Raw genomic sequence first — 17,473 nt, forward strand, 5'->3', positions numbered from 1 at the left:
ACCGTTTTTAAAGAGGTAAAAATCTACAGAAACGTTTGGAAGTGCTTGCTTCTTGTTACTCTAAGGATTAGAGTTTTTCTGCTTATTTTCCAATTTTCTTGTCTCCAATTCTGCCACACAAGAGATTTCTTGGCATCTCAGTGGTTCAGGTCTCAACAGGAGCCTGAGAATTTCTCTGCAGAGTGGAGAAATGTTCTGGTTGGATTTGAGGTCAGAAAGAGAGAGACAGACAGACAGGCACTGACTGTGAGAAGGGGTGGGGTGTGGCTTTTTAAAAATCCCTCTGAGATTTAAGTAGAAAGTCAAGATAATTCTGGGGTTGCCAGATTTTCATTTTTGAATCCTCCTGCTGCTGCCTTGGTCACAAGACTCCGGCAAATTTAGAATCTATTCTCTTATCACTAGCATTAGCAGTGAAAGATGGTTTAAAGACCCTGAATTACCATATGCTAGCAAAAGTGTTAAAAATAGCATAGTACAAAGTCCCAAATTCTCATACATTGTAATTATAGTGCATTGCTATCACTGCTTCATTTAGCCATATAAGGAGTGTATGGCATTTTCCATTTTGCATAGAAGGGCTATATTCACCTCTGCCATATAGCCTATTTTCTCATTCAAGGATGAAAATAGTAATCACTCAAAACCAGGAGATTTCCATACACACAGTTATCACTGAGTTAGCTTGTCCCTTAGAACATATTGTTTTAAATATATGAATATTATAGTGCTGAGACCCTGAAAACAAATATTTTGAAATGTTAAAGCATATGACCAAACATATAATTATTTTTAGATGATGATTCGGTATAATTGCAACAAAGTTATTAATAGGTTTAATGCAGTTAATTAACTCAGATACTTGGAGAAGCATCTTAGGACACTTGTGAAAGAGTATTCAGATACACACAGAAGCTCTGACTTTGGACATCCTCATGATAATAACTGTTGTAAAATAAATGTATTGGATAACAGAGATGCTACCGCTCTTAAATATTATGCAAAATATGTCAGACCAAGAAATGGAATTAAAAGTAGTTCTACTATTTTATTAAAGGCTATCTTTAAAATGGTTAATCTTTCACTTTAAAGTTTCATACATAGACAAAATAGCGGGCTTAAGGAAATGTTTCACAGCCACCCTCCTCTCCTTCCTACTCCTCCCTGCTTTACCCCCCACAAAAAAAAGACCCAATATGATATACATCACAAATTGCCAGCTACTACCAATAAAATCTACTTAAGATTGATTTTATGTTCCTCAGTTCCCTTGGTCTAAACAATGGCTTTGATCAGTATTGTAAAATATGACACAAAGAGGCAAGGGAAGCTTAGATTGACAACAGCACAAAGTTCTAATGCTGTCAAAGGAAATGGTCATAGAAAGAGACATTTTCACACTCAGTTAAAGCAGTGCTGCAGTAAACCATTATAATCTGGAATTTGAGTCGCTTCCAGTGGGCTAGAGTTGTCTTTACAATAGCCATATCATCATGGCTGAAATATGCATTTGATTATAATTTTAATGTCACTCAGCTTTTCCAATGCTTGTATCAATGCTTTTTGTTAATGCCTTCAGTTTAAACTACATGCTCCTGGTGGAAAAATTAATGCTGTATAAGGCAAAAAAGCCAAAAAGTAAGCTGGACTCAGAATATTTTATAAAGGCTATAATTAATATTGTAATTGAATTTTTTAAAATTTATCATAAAAGAAACATCCATTTCTCTTCTCAATGCTCCTTAAAGATATAAATTTCACTTTCTGCATAAATTCACTCTGTCAAGGTCAAGACCCATCTTTAATAAATAAGACCCTTTGAAACAAAAGATAAGCAATAGATTAAGATAACATTTACAAAGTTAACATGCAATGTCTCTCAGTAACTGCTTATATAGTTTATTTGTTTGGGTGGGGGTTTTTTTGTTGTTTTTTTCTTTTTTCTTATTTACAGCAAGTCCGAGAAATAGATACCTCCTTCCCCTCCCCCCACCACACACACAATAGATTTTCCTTTACATGCAATCACCCAATCTCAAGTAACAAATTCTTAGTAGCAGTTACCTTTGAGTGTCCAGTTTTTAAGGATCGATAAAATTTAAAAGTGTACAGTATTTATTTTCTTCTTTCAGGTTGATTATGTGACCGCTCTGGCAAAAGCACTTTGACAACTGTAAGAAGAGAGGGCATGCGCACACAGGGAACTGTGGGGGCTGAAGTCCTTCACAAGGTACTCTGTCTGACTTAAGCACGTTCAGCCAAGAAAGGAGGAAGCCTCGAAAATATTGATTCCAAGAGGAAGAGCTTGTGCCCGGATTACATTATATCTTCCTAACCAATGTAAATCACGAGGTGTTGAAGCGAAAAGGGGGAAAAATAAACTGGTTTGTCAACTTGTTTTAGGAAGCCAGATTGTAGGGCTCAAAATAAATAAACCCAGCAGAGCTACCTTAAATGGTATTAGAATGGTAATGACTGGGTTGCCAGCAATAAGAACTCCACCAAAGGGAAAGAGATTCGGGTGGGGAAAAATTAAAAAGGGAAGAGGAGCCTACTGGGGAAAGATAAATACTTAATATCTGACCATACTTAAAAGAAACATTTTTAGTATTATAGAATGAAAAAAAACCCTTAATGTTAAATGTAATATTAACCTTGGAGGTCAGGTAAAAATAGATTTCAGTTACAAATTTTTGACATCTTATCCACAAAGATTTCTTTGTATTTGAATTTTTAATGAAGGCACAAATCACTTATTTTAAGATTCTACTTGACATGCTCTGAATCAACTCATCTCCTTATTTTACTTGTCAAAATGAAAGTTTATCTTGCATTATTCATACAGTGATCAAATAAAATTCAACTCTTTTGAGCTGGAATAATATTTGGTGAAATATTAAAAAATAATTTGACATGTTTAGTGTTTCACTCCATGGGACAGTGACTTCTTTATCCAAGGCAGAAAGTAGATACAGTTTCTATTAAAAAAATTTTTTTTCAGTATACATTTTTCCTATCTTAACTTTCATGACTCCAAGGCTGGAATCTCACCACATATTAACATCAACTATTATCATCTATAGCTTCTGAGAGCAATAGTTCAACTACCAGTTTGCTCACGTAGGCAAAAGATATTATTTCTTGTGGGATTTGGTTCACTGCCATTCACCCAAGGGGTTCAGAGTAAATGTCAGTTGATGACTATGCTGATTGAACTTGGAACTAAAAATGTTAAGCACCATTTAAAACTGTCTTAATTTTCTATTTCCCTTCTTCACCAATTGGAACTAAAATACTACCAGACCCTACCAATTTGCAGCAGTTAGTAGTCTTTGTTTCTAGTTATTTCTAAGGAAAAAAACAAAACAATTTAAGAGGAAAAAATCATTTTGAACCAATCTGCCAAAAGTTCTTCTTAAAAGAACTAAATGGTCGTCTTATTCTTGCTGTGAACTTAGCTTATATTCCTCATTTTTTCTCTACCCTGCTAAAGAAAGCTTCACTTCTGCCAATGTGGTATGCTTACCATTTGCATTCCAGAGTCTTTAAGGATTAACTCAAGGTTAATCTTATTCCTGAAGACTTCTCTAAGCTACCAGACTTCTACATTTTCAAGTACTTCAATTAAGTGAAAAAAAAAAGTTCCCTTATAAAATCCTAACAAGGACTTAAGAAATAGAATTTTAAAATTATTTTAAGTTAATATGTCAAGATTTTATGGTAAAGTAGAAATTCTTACGTTGTTCAGGTGTGCTTGAAAATGGTTTACTTGGGCATTTATTAATCCACCTGACCCAAAGTCCAAGTCTACTAATAATTTGCACAACGAAGAAAAATAAATTTTGGCCTTGACCCTTGATAAATGATAATAGTTAGCACTGCCCACACTTAATGTGATTTTATTGTATATGAAAATGAACTAATCTCTGCTCCTCCTTTCCTAAAATGAGCACTCAAATCTAAAAAGAAAATGACTCAAACATAAATATCAAGGTGTAAATAAATACTAAGCAAACAATAAATTATAAAAGGATCCCAACAAGGACAAAGGCCTCTACTGAAATCTTGTTTTTTATTTAACCAGAAAGGAAGCACTTTCTGAAATTGTGTCTTCAGGTCACAGAGGTTAACCAACGCTCCTTTTGAATAGTCATGGAAGGCTGTAAAAATAGAGATTGCAGAGTTAACTCATTGAGTTAACTCATGGGCTAAAGACACCTTTCTAGGCTTCCTTCCCTCCCTTCCTTCCCTATTTATATGTCTAGCACAATGTTCGTAAGTCCTGGATAGTTGGTAGTTGCTCCATATATGCTTGCTGAATGAATGAATAAATATATGAATGAATAAATGAATGAATGGATGAAGTATAGTTTTTGATTTTCTAAAACAGCCAAGGTTTGAGTAAGTATTAAATTATTCTCCATTTATAAGAGCAATTACTTTTTCATCAGCTGCAAGAATGGATATGAAGAGGAGTGGTATAAAATCGAAAACCATTTTGGCCGTTATGATGTTTAGCGGTATGCAGATCATTTGATTATCGTCATGAAATAACATTCATTAAGCACTAATTCAACAGGGAACATTGTTCCCATCTAAGAATTTACAATCTAATAAAGACACACACCCAGCCCTCCACAGAAACTGCTTCATTAAAAGTTCACAATAGCCACTCAGAGCTAAGTCCAATGGATGTTCCATCAGTCTTTATCTTTCTTGACCTTGAAGCAACATTGACATAACTGATCACACTTTCTAGATATACCTTTTTCCCTGAGCTTCCTTCATGCTGTCCTTTCCTGGTTTTCTTACATTTGAGGTTATGGGCACACACACCCACGCGCGCTCACTGGCTCTCTCCTTCTCTCTTCTTTGCTAACTGACTTTAAATACTGAGTTCCTCAGAGCTCTATCCTAGGCCCTCTTCTCATCTCACTCTATGTGAGTGGCTTTCCCAACTATAACGAAAGAACCAGCCCTTTCTTATTGACAGCTAAATTCCCAACATCTATTACTGTGCCTTGTTGTTAGTGTCATTGAGTTGATTCCTACTCCTAGAGACCCTATGTATAGCAGAGCAGAACCCTGCCTGGTTTTTAAAAATTGGCACCTGAGCTAACAACTGTTGCCAATCTTCTTTTTTTTTTTCTTCTGCTTTTTCTCCCCAAATCACCCCAGTACATAGTTGTATATTTTAGTTGTGGGTCCTTCTAGCTGTGGCATGTGGGATGCCACCTCAACGTGGCCTGACAAGCAGTGCCATGTTCGCGCCCAGGATCTGAACTAGCAAAACCCTGGGACATCAAAGTGGATCATGCGAACTTAACCACTCAGCCACAGGGCCTGCCCGCCTGTCTGGTTTTATTGCACCATACTCTCATCTTCTGGAGCTATATCAGATAACACTCCACTGCTATTTACTGGGTTTTCATGACCAATTTTCTTGGAAGTGGGTGGCCAGGTCCTTCTTCCTGGTCTGTCTTAGTCTGGGAACTCCGCTGAAACCTGCCCACCATAAGTGACCCTCCTGGTATTTGAAATACTGGTGGCATAGCTTTCCGCATCACAGCAAAACACAGCTGCCACAGTATGGCAACTGACAGATGGATGGTATGGTTCTCTGACCAGGAGACAAACCCAGGCCAAAGTGGTAACAGCTCCAAATCTTAACCACCAGACACCAGGTTGGCCTATCACTGTGCCTAGCACCTAATAAATAGGTACTAAATAAGTATTTATTGGATTAAAATTATATTTATATGCAAAGGGCCAAGCATGCCAAGGTAATCCAGGTGGCAAAAACTAAATAAACCTAGAAGACCTACACTACCAGATATCAAGACTATTATGAAGCTATTGTAATTAGACTGTGTGATTATTGGCACAAGGATAAGCAAATAGACAAACAGAACAAATAAAAAGTCCAGAAACACATCCACATATATATGGTCACCAGATTTATGAAAACAGTAACACTGCAGTAGTAAAAGGATGGTCTTTTCAATAAAGGATATTGGAGTCAACTGAATATCCATAAGGCAAAAAAGAGACCTTCACCCTTGCCACACCATACACAAAAATCAATTCAGATGGATTGTAGATCTAAATGTAAAAGGTAAATAGTAAAGCCTTTAGAAGAACATAGGAAAATATTTTCATGACATTAGAGTAGGCAACAATTTCTTCAACAAGTCACAAAAGCAATAACCAAAAAGGAAAAATTTAATAAACTAATTAAATTAAGGATATCTGTTTACTAAAAGAACTAGAGTGAAAACTCATAGAATGGGAGAAATATGCAATATATATATTTTTCAAAAAAGACTTTCAATCAGAATATATAAAGGACTCTTACAAATTACTAACAGTAGATATCCCAAAAAAATACAAGCAAGAGACATCAACAAAAGATATTCAAATGGCCAAAAAGCATATGAAAAGGTACTCTACCTCATTAATCACCAAAGAAACACAAAATAAAACCATAATGGCCCCCATGTTCATCGCAGCATTATTCACAATAGCCAAGACTTGGAAGCAACCTATGTGCCCATCAAGGGACAAATGGATAAAGAAGATATGGTATATATACACAATGGAATACTACCCAATCATAAGAAATTATGAAATCTGGTCATTTGTGACAACACTGATGGACCTTGAGGGTATTCTGCTAAGTGAAATAAGTCAGAGGGAGAAAGTCAAATACCATATGATCTCACTCATAAGTAGAAGATAAAAACAATGACAAATAAACACATAGAAACAGAGATTGGGGCCAGCCTGGTGGCCAAGTGGTTAAGTTCACGCACTCCACTTCGGTGGCCCAGGGTTTCGCCAGTTTGGATCCTGGGCACAGACATGGCACTGCTCATCAAGCCATGCTGAGGCGGCATCCCACATGCCACAACTAGAAGGACCCACAAGTAAAAATATACAACTATGTACCAGGGGCGCTTTGGGGAGAAAAAGGGAAACTAAAATCTTTAAAAAAAAAAAAAAAAAAGAAAGAAACAGAGATTGGATTGGTGCTTACCAGAGAGGGAGGGGGGAGGGCAAAAGGGGGGACTGGGCACATGTGTGTGGTGATGGATTGTAATTAGTCTTTGGGTGATAAACATGATGTAATCTACACAGAAATCAAAATATATAACAATGTACACCCAAAATTTATATAATGTTATAAACCAAGGTCACTGCAATAAAAAAAACCAGAATGGCTAAAATTGGAAAAGGGAGACAATACTACGCATTAACAAGGATGTGGGAGCAACTCATTCTCAAACACCGCTGGTGGAGATATAATTTGGTATAACTACACAACCACATTGCCAAAACTATTTAGCAATATCTATTAAAGCAAACATTCACACACTGTAGCATTCACCAATTCTGTAGCTAGATATATACCCAATAGAAATGCAAACATATGTTCAAAGCAGCATTATTCCTAATAGCCCAAACCTGGAAACAACCCAAACATCCATCCACAGCAAAATGGATAAATAAATTTGTGATTCATATGATGGAATATTTAAGGCAAAGATACCGAATAGACTCCAACTTTATAGAATGACATAGATGAACCGCATGAATACAATGCTGAGTGAAAGAAGCCTAACACAGAAGAGTACATACTATATGATTCCATTTATATAAAGTTCTAATAGAGCTAATTTATGTGGTTAGAAGTCAGCATAGTGGATACCTTTGCAGAGAAATAATGATTGGTAGGGGACACAAAAGGGGGTTTCAGGGATGCTGCTGATATATTCTGTTTCTTGAACTGGACACTGTTACATAGATGTGTTTACTTTGAAAATTCAGAAAATTGGACACATGATTTATGCACTTTTCTGCATTGTGGTAATACTTCCATTAAAATTATATAACATATACATGTATTTGTAAAGGTTAACTATCTTCTGTAGGGTAAAAAAAGAAAAAAAAAGCATAATCTGGCCTAACAGGCAGGGGAGCCTTAAATCTGGACCATCTAAGCTAAAGAAATAAACTAGGGGCTGCCTATATGCCACTCCTGTGCTAGAGACACTAAATGCAAAGATGAAAATAGCCAAAAACTTCAAAACCTCACAGCCTATGGGGGTAAAAATAATTTTGGTTAACTACGGTAAATTACATATCCGCTAGATAACCTAGGAAGTTTTTAAGATTGTTAAAGCCTAAAGCAATTTACAAGCAGGAAGTCCACATCTCCTGAGTGAGGACCTGTTAAGCAATTCTAGATCAGACTAAGTTTGAGAACAGAAGAGGGGAAAAAGGGAGCAGAAAGGGAGCCAGGTGAGTCAGATGTGGTTTAGTGGGCAATCTGGAGAGCACCTGGGGTTCTTTATGTTTCTTGCCTCTCTGTCCATTAGTCTTGAGTTCATTTATTCATTCAGCAATTTTATGAAAGGCCTCCTAGCCACAAAATAGCAATTCCAAAACTTCACCTGCTTTTTTATTGACCTTGTCTCTAATTTCTAAGAGAACACTGAGGCTATTAGGCAGTAACATTCTCAATTTCTCAGCTACCTACCACCAAGCCCCCCTTTACAAACTTTTCTCTATTCCCACCCACACTTCCTTTCCTCCCACCTCAGAGGAAGCTGAATTCCCATACAGGTCCACAATTAATCCATCCTTCTATAGTCTAGAGCCCATTCTTTCTGTTTCCTTGAGACCTAGTTCATTAGTTAATTATTCCCAACTTTCTCCTTCCCATTCCAGACAGGCTGTTTGAAAGAAACCTCTAAATCCCTAACTCTATTTTCTCACTTCCAGTTGACTCCCAAACTTACTGCATCTAGCTTCTGCCCCTACCATCCTGCTAAAATTGCTCTTGCTGCTGATCTTACTAAAGACACCAATGACCAACTGACACTTTTCAATTCTTATTTTATTTGCCATTCACCCTTCATAAAAGACATCTCAAGCAGAATTCTAAGATGGCCTTCCAAGATTCCAGGCTAGAAGGAAAACAGGAACCTTAGTCCTAAAACTGCAATTCTACCAACAACAAGAATGAGCTTGAGGGGCTGGCCCTGTGGCCTAGTGATTAAGTCCAGCGCACGCCGCTTCAGCGGCCCGGGTTCAGTTCCCAGGCGCAGACCTACACCATTCATTGTGGCCATGCTATGGCTGCAACCCACATACAAAATAGAGGAAGATTGGCAACAGATGTTAGCTCAGGGCGAATCTTCCTCAAAAAAAATTGTTTAAAAAAAAAAAAGAATGAGCTTGAAAGAAGATTTGACACCCTGAACAGAAAACCCAGTCATGCTGACCTACAGAACTGTAAGTTAATAAATGTGTTGTTTTAAGCCATTAAGCTTGATATAATTTGTTACACAGCAGTAGAAAACTAACACAACACTATTCCATTTGCTTTGAAGACACTGTTTTCCTGGTCCTTCACTTCTAAAGTTCTTCTCAGTCTCCTAACCACTGTATGCAGCTTCCCCCAGCGTTCTCCTACTTGTACACTCTCCTTGGGCAATGTTATGTTATGAACCAGGAAACTGAGCTCACTGCTACCTAGGTTTACAGATCAAATCTTTTTGCTAAGCTCAAAACCACTGTTTAACAACTTCTCTATCCAAGGAAGCTACAGCACTTCTTCTCCAACAAATGTGCTTCTGCCTTTATGGCTGGTTTATTTATCTTTACCATATTTAACAGCACCACCATCCATCTAGTCACTCAAGTGAGGAATCTAGACATGATTTTGTCCTTTCCCTTCTCTCTCACTGAAGGACAAGTCTAACTGGTCACTAAAACTTGTTAATTCTGCCTCCTAAATTTCTCCTTGACATCCCCTCCTCTTCATTCACAGCCAGTATAATACTTCACTCAAACTATGGCAGTAATACCCTAATCTCTCTCATCTAGTACTCTTCCAAGTGTGGCCCCCATACTAAAGCCTGAGTAATCATTCAAACACAGTTTTAGGGCCAGCCCGGTGGCACAGCAGTTAAGTTCACACGTTCCACTTCGGTGGCCCGGGGTTTCCCAGTTCGGATCCCGGGTGTGGACCTACACACCGCTTGACAAGCCATGCTGTGGTAGGCGTCCCACATATAAAGTAGAGGAAGATGGGCATGGACGTTAGCTCAGGGCTGATCTTCCTCAGCAAACAGAGGAGGATTGGTGGCAGATGTTAGCTCAGGGCTAATCTTCCTCAAAAAAAAAAGTCCACACACAGTTTTACCATGTTATATCCCTTTCTAAAACTCTTTACATTTTCCTGGTCAAGAAGATAAAGTATAAACTTAACTCTTCTTCTACTCTTCTTCCTAGCTGTACCAAACTGCTATAGGTCCCTGGATGGACCATGCTCTTCTGCTGTAATGCCTCTGCACATATTCCTTGTGCCTGAAATACCTTTCTACCTCTTGACAACCTACTGCTACTTTCCCATTAGAACCAGTTCAAATGTCACCTCTTTGAAACTTTCCATGAGCATGTGAGCAAAATTGCCCATTCCCTCCTTTGTATACCTCTGTAACACAAATATTTCTCCATTACAATACTCTTCATACTTTGGGGAATTATCTGTTTACACATAGCTCCAGGATCAAGACTATATTTATCTTTGTAGCCCAGGCACTGGGCCTGAAACATAGAGATAAAGTTTATTAACCAAATCAAAGAACAAGGTATCTTTTACCTCAATTTATAGAGGCTAAGAGCACTTCTTTAACATTAGATGAAGAGAAATTCTTTTGCCATTAAAAGTATTTCAAAAACACTATGCTTAATGACTCTATACTTAATATTTAATGAAGATATCCCATACTAAAATGTGGCATAATTAATTTACCCTTTCTCCTGTTGCAGGACATCTGTTTCCAAGTTTTCACTATTTTCCAAACTGATTGTTTCCTTAAGCCGTATTTCTAAAGAAAAAATTACTTGGTTGAAAGGCATAACATTAAGGCTTTTGATACATATTAACAACTAGTTTAAGAAAGGTTGCAGCAGTTTATACTTCCCCAAGAAATGAACTTCTAATATGAAAACAATGTATGAATAGTGCATACAACAAAGAATAATATAGTTATTGTTCTGATAATAATCTAATGTAGAAAAACACCTCTATTCTTTTGATATGAAAAATAAGATTAAGTCCCCTTCAGCATCCTAATGTATTTAATGTTTCGTTCTTCTTTTTTTTTTTGAGGAAGATTAGCCCTGAGCTAACATCTGCTGCAATCCTCCTCTTTTTGCTGAGGAAGACTGGCCCTGAGCTAACATCCGTGCCCATCTTCCTCTACTTTATACGTGTATATGTGGGACGTCTGCCACAGCATGGCTTGCCAAGTGGTGCCATGTCTGCACCCAGGATCCCAATCGGCACACCCTGGGTCACCGAAGCAGAACGTGCGCACTTAACCGCTGTGCCAACGGGCTGGCCCGTTTCATTCTTCTTTATCATACCTTCATGTGACAATGAAACAGAGAAGCTGTTTATATATTTACAACTTATGTTTATTAGCTGGAGATTCCATTTCAAATTATGACATATATATGTGTACATGTGTGTATTCCAGTTGAAAGAAAAAGAGGAACACCTTCTTCTACATTCTCTATGTTTCTAGATTTCAATTGTAATTAATTTTATTTTAAAACCTAATACTCATGAAGGTGGTTAAAAGGTACAAACTTTCAGTCATAAAATAGGCAAGTCATGGGGACGTAATGTACAGTATGGTGACTATAGTTAATAATACTGTTTTGTATATTTGAAAGTTACTAACAGAGTAGATCTTAAAAGTTCTCATCACAAGAAAACAAATTTACAACTATGTGTTGCAATGGATGTTAACTAGACTTACTGTGGTGATCATTTCACAATATATACAAATATCAAATCATTACGTTGTACACCTGAAACTAAAATAATGTTATGTCAATTATATCTCAATTTTAAAACAGAAAAAAACCCCTAATATTCATATATATTTCATGTAACTATGTTCATCTTGGGAGTGAATAATGCTCAGTAGACATTTTTACACAAAAAGTTTTATGCTTCAAAAATTTGTGAACTTATAGAGGAACTAACATTGTACTCTGAAAAAAAAGCAGGGGCCCACCCAGTGGCACAGCGGTTAAGTGTGGACATTCTGCTTCGGCAGCCCAGGGTTCGCTGGTTTGGATCCCAGGTACAGACATGGCACCATTTGGCAAGCCATCCTGTGGTAGGTGTCCCACATATAAAGCAGAGGAAGATGGGCACGGATGTTAGCTCAGGGCCAGCCTTCCTCAGCAAAAAGAGGAGGACTGGTGGCAGATGTTAGCTCAGAGCTAATCTTCCTCAAATAAATAAATAAATAAATAAATAAAAGCAGCCCACACTATTTTTAGTCCTATACCATGACAAATTGAGTCCCCTTACCACAATGTCCTCTCCTTTACAAACCATTTTTGATACAGCATACCTCCTTTTAATCATCTATAGCTTGTTCATTTTCCTATTTTCATCATGGTAACTCAGTTACAAGAACCCTCTGGAGACTACAAAACTTGCAGAATGATTTCAGAAAATATAGTTAAGCTTTATATGGGTCATTTCTTCTCCTATAGTAACTGCCATTTTATATTTTAAATTTTCACTTAAAAAATATATTCTGAAAGGCCACGTCTTCTTTCAGAAGACTTCAGAGAAGCAAACCCTACCCAGTTAATCTTTTAAGTTGTTCTTCGAATCTCCTGACAGTTTCACCATGTCACTTTAAATGCTCTTCAAAAGTTGCCCTCACTAGGGGCTGGCCCCGTGGCCGAGTGGTTAAGTTCACGCGCTCCGCTGCAGGTGGCCCAGTGTTTCGTTGGTTCGAATCCTGGGCACCAACATGGTACTGCTCATCAAACCACGCTGAGGCAGCGTCCCACATGCCACAACTAGGTGGACCCACAACGAAGAATATACAACTATGCACCTGGGTGCTTTGGGGAAAAGAAAAAAGGAAAAAGAAAAAATCTTTAAAAACAAAAAAAAAGAAAAGATCTTTATTAAAAAAAAAAAAAAGTTGCCCTCACTAAATTGGAATCAACAGGCACCTCTCAAGGAGCTAGCCTTAGAAGTATCACCAGCTTCCAGTTTCAACTTCCATCCCCAAAGTTTAGCTTTGAGCACTTTCCCCAGAGCTTTCCAACTGCCTGCTGGAAATTTTCACATGCAAATTTCAACATGTCACTCATCATTATCTACGGGACAAGAGTCAAACACCTAACCTAGTGTTTAGGGCTCTCCCCTTCTAATTCCAACCTCTGTTCCCAGATAGCATTATCTCCATTTCTCCAGGCAATTTGGTCTACTCCTGGTCTTGAATCTTGCTGATGTTACCAATCCCATATGGAATGCCCTCACCTTCTCCACTTATACTAATCCTACTTTTCTTCAGAACTTAGTTCTAACACCGAGTTCCTAACAATAGCATCTATCTGTACCACATATTTATTGCTTTGCATTTCTATATACCTTTTCTGGTATAATTATGTTAATTCCCCAACAAGAACTCTATGCCTCTTGGGGGAAGTCACTGCAACTTATGCTTTTGTTCTTCCTCAAAGTCTGGTAGAGTATCTCACAGGGAGCTTAGTAATAAGAGCTAACATTTATGGAGCCCCATACTGTGTGCTGGATACAAAGCTAAGTGCCTTCCACATATCAGTTCATTTAAGCCATGTAATAAACTGATGTGGTAAATACTGTTATTGCCCCTAATTCCAGATGACAAAATGGAAACAGAAAAGTGATTTATCTGCCTCAGGTCACAAAACTAGTAAGTGTCAGAACTAGGACCTAATTTCAGGTTTGTCTGACTCTAAATCTGTCTTTTGGTTAGTGACTCATGCAAGCAGGTCCTCCTACTTGATCCATACAGTCCAGGAGACAGCTTGGGCTTCAAAGGTGTGAAAAGGGGGCAAATTGTGGTTCAACAACTTTTCTTTCTCCCATTGACACAAAGCTTTTATATAACAACGACCTTTGCCTAAAAACCAGAGATAAGCTCTAACCAAGGGATTCCAAATTCCATCTATGGGCAAGACCCAGTCCCACTCCAGGGTGTTCTAAAAACAGCATGATTGTCTTCAAGAGGATGAATCATCAAAAGAACTGATTTTAGTCTTCAGGGATCTAGAGAAGAAGGCTGGTCCAGGCCTGAAAGTGATGGAGAAAATCTTTCTTTGCCACAACCTCTGCTTTAACAGCCAGTAATTAATAGGTGCTGTACAAGTTAATGAGTCACAGGGGTCATCAGAACAAAGGGTAGGGCAATGGTCAGTCTGACTATCCAGTTAGCCCTTGGATCCTAGCCTTCAAAACCAAGTAGTCTTTGTATAATATCAGTGCCTTACATTCACAGAGGGGATTAGACTTTACCAAACCCCTTCACCTTTGCTATCTCAGTTGATGTTAACAGCCTTGTGCAGTCGATAGACAGGGCGCTCACATTTGCTTCTGCAGATTGTGTTATGCAACAGAAGGCTGGCCAAGGAGGCTAGTAGAAACTGAAATCTAGTACATCCTCTGCTCACTAAGCTCATGAACATCAGTGTAGAGCTGCATATGCCCCATGGAATTTCCAGAAAGGGACTGTTAGGAACAGGTGACAGCACTGAGGATGACTGTTGGGATCCCCACTTTAAAAATGTGGATGTCAGTGAAATCAGCAATTCCAAAAGCCCCATGTACCCCTATGTTCATCGCAGCATTATTTACAATAGCCAAGACATGCAACCAACCTAAGTGCCCAGCAACTGATGATTGGATAAAGAAGATATGGTATACATATATATATATATATATACAATGGAATACTACTCTGCCATAAAAAAGGACAAAATCATCCCATTCACAACAACATGGATGGACCTTGAGGGTATTATGCTAAGTGAAATAAGCCAGACAGAGAAAGACAAACTCTGTATGACTCCACTCATAGGTGGAAGTTAACATTATAGACAAGGAGAACTGATCAGTGGTTACCAGGGGAAAGGGGCGGGGGGAGGGCACAAAGGGTGAAGTGGTGTACCCACAACATGACTAACAATAATGTACAACTGAAATTTCACAAGGTTGTAAACTATCATAATCTTAATAAAATGTTTTTAAAAATTAAAAAAAAATGTGGATGTCAGGGGCCAGCCCCATAGCTGAGAGGTTAAGTGCACGTGCTCCACTTCAGTGGCCTGAGGTTCGTTGGTTTGGATCCTGGGCGCTGACCTACATACTGCTCATCAGGCCATGCTGTGGCAGCATTCCACATAGAATAGCTAGAATGACTTACAACTAGGACATACAACTATATACTGGGACTTTTGGGAGAAAATAAAAAGGAGGAAGATTGGTAATAGATGTTAGTTGAGGACCAATCTTCAAAAAAAAAAAAAAAACAACGTGGATGTCAATTACACCTCAATAAAGCTAGAAAAAATAAAAAATCGGTAAAGATGTGGAAAACCCAGGCTCAGAGATGTTACAAGATAAGAGGTGGATCCAAGATTACAATTCAAGTCTTCCAACTCACTAATCAGCATGCTTTTTCAACTATACTACAAGTCTCCCATTGGTTCAATTTAATGTAGCCTATCTCTGTCTTCTCATGTGGCAGACTGGTATTCTTAGCACTTTGATCCAACCAGCTGAACCAAAATCAAGAGCTTTTTGGTGTAGTTCTGTCCTGAAGCCATAGCTGCTCTCTTATTGAGGAAGATGAGAAGCAGATGTGTGTGCCAACTGAATCAAGAGGGATACTTTAGGTAGATCTCCTACCACTTTTGGAAAAACAAATTAGACCACCTCCCCTAAATGTTAATGGATCATGACAGCATCACAGTGGCAGGGAGTCAACATTATTAATATTACGGGAGGTGGTATGTGGAAAGGATATGGGATATGAAATCCAATTATCTAAATTTAGATACTAGCACTACCCACTTATTAGCTGCCTGGCCCTGGGAGATAATAACAAATATTTACTGAGCACATACTATTTGCCATGCCACGTACTTTATTTACATGACGAATAATTTCACACAATCCTAAGAGGAATGTACCTTCATTATCCCCATTTAACAGATGAAGACATTGAGGTTCTTGGAAGTTCAAGTAACTTACCCTAGGCTACATTATTGGGAAGTGGAGAAGCCAGGATTCAAACACCAGCAACATGACTCTAAAACCCATGTTCTCAATTTCTCAGTCTTAGTTTCCTCTAGAATAAAATAGAAATGATAATAACAGCTGCCCTATCAAAATAATCAGAATTATATTAGTGTGTATGAGGGCATTTTTAATAAACTGTAAAGCACTCAAGGTGAATGTATGAAATCCAAAGCCAATACTGACATGCAGATGCATTTATCTGGAAGGTCTACACTTAAGTACAGATTTCCTTGTCTGCTTTCCACTTAATATTAGGAGTCAAATAAGTAGTGGTAAGCCTATGCTGCTTCTAGCAACAATGATCTTGCTATCCAGACATTTCTTATCCCACCTCTTTCCCTATCCTTTATTCCCTATTTATGGAAACAGAATACACTGGGATATATCCTTAAACTGCCACAGGATACAGATTTTCTTTTTAATTATTAGTTTCAAAACCTGTGGATTGAGAGAATTTCTTCATCATCTGGTGATGATGATGATGATGATGACAATGATGATGTTTATACCAACTGATCACTTGCCTATGTAGGCATCTAGAGAGGCAATTCATGTGCCTTATCAGTTAATCCCCATAATAACCCGAAAAGATAGAAGCTATCATTCTTCTCATTTTTCAGCTAAGGAAACCAGAGCTTAAAAATGCTAAATAATTTGCCCAGGATGACATAACTAGTGGGTGAATAAACTCAGGTCTTTTTTGACTCCAAAACTCAAGCTCTAAAGCTTAACTCTTATCCCTCACCTCTTGCCACACCCAGGCACAACCCAGAGGACTAACATCAGTGCCCACACTTTCTTTACAATCAGTCTTCTTCCCGTTGCTTCTTCTTTTAGTGACCATGTTTTCTTTAAATCAAAAGTCAAAACATGTGGTCCGACAATCCAAAATGATTAAACTCCAGAAAAATCCAGGACTTATGGTTGTTGGGCCTTTATCTTTCTCCCCCATACCTGACCACCTAGAACAAGACCTATTCAGATCATTTTCAGCTTCTTTTTTGAGCCCACACCTGGCTCCTCTGAGTTTTAAATCCATCTCCCAAGCAGACGCCTCCACCCAAAGTCTTCACTCAAAAGCCTCAAACCTCTTGGAGAATGAGACCTCAACTAGTCTTATCATTCTGAAAAATTCCTCTCTCAAAAGAAAAAGAGGAAAGGAAGAAAGGTTTTCTTTTTCTTTCTTTCTTTCTTTCTTTAAATAAGTCCTTGAGACATCCGTTTGAAACATCTCACTCTTCTAGCAATGGCCTCTCCCAGGGAGAGGGAGGAGAAAGAAAAGAGAGGTCTATCTCTTCT

General features: G+C 38.1%; 1 protein-coding gene across 4 annotated transcripts in view; it reads right to left on the reverse strand.

Moving 5' to 3' along the window:
• Positions 1 to 17,473, reverse strand: part of CPEB3 (cytoplasmic polyadenylation element binding protein 3) — a 179,833-nt gene that overhangs the window by 142,648 nt on the left and 19,712 nt on the right. Inside the window, exon 1 of one of the 4 annotated variants that reach the window (XM_046652655.1) lies at positions 2,065 to 2,155. The exons of the other annotated variants lie outside the window; for them this stretch is intronic. The gene's annotated coding sequence lies outside the window, so the exon portion shown is untranslated. Of the gene's footprint in view, positions 1 to 2,064; positions 2,156 to 17,473 lie in introns of those variants that run through there. 4 annotated transcript variants of the gene reach the window in all.

This window comes from Equus quagga, chromosome 2, assembly GCF_021613505.1.
Source record: "Equus quagga isolate Etosha38 chromosome 2, UCLA_HA_Equagga_1.0, whole genome shotgun sequence".
Lineage (NCBI taxonomy): Eukaryota > Metazoa > Chordata > Mammalia > Perissodactyla > Equidae > Equus > Equus quagga.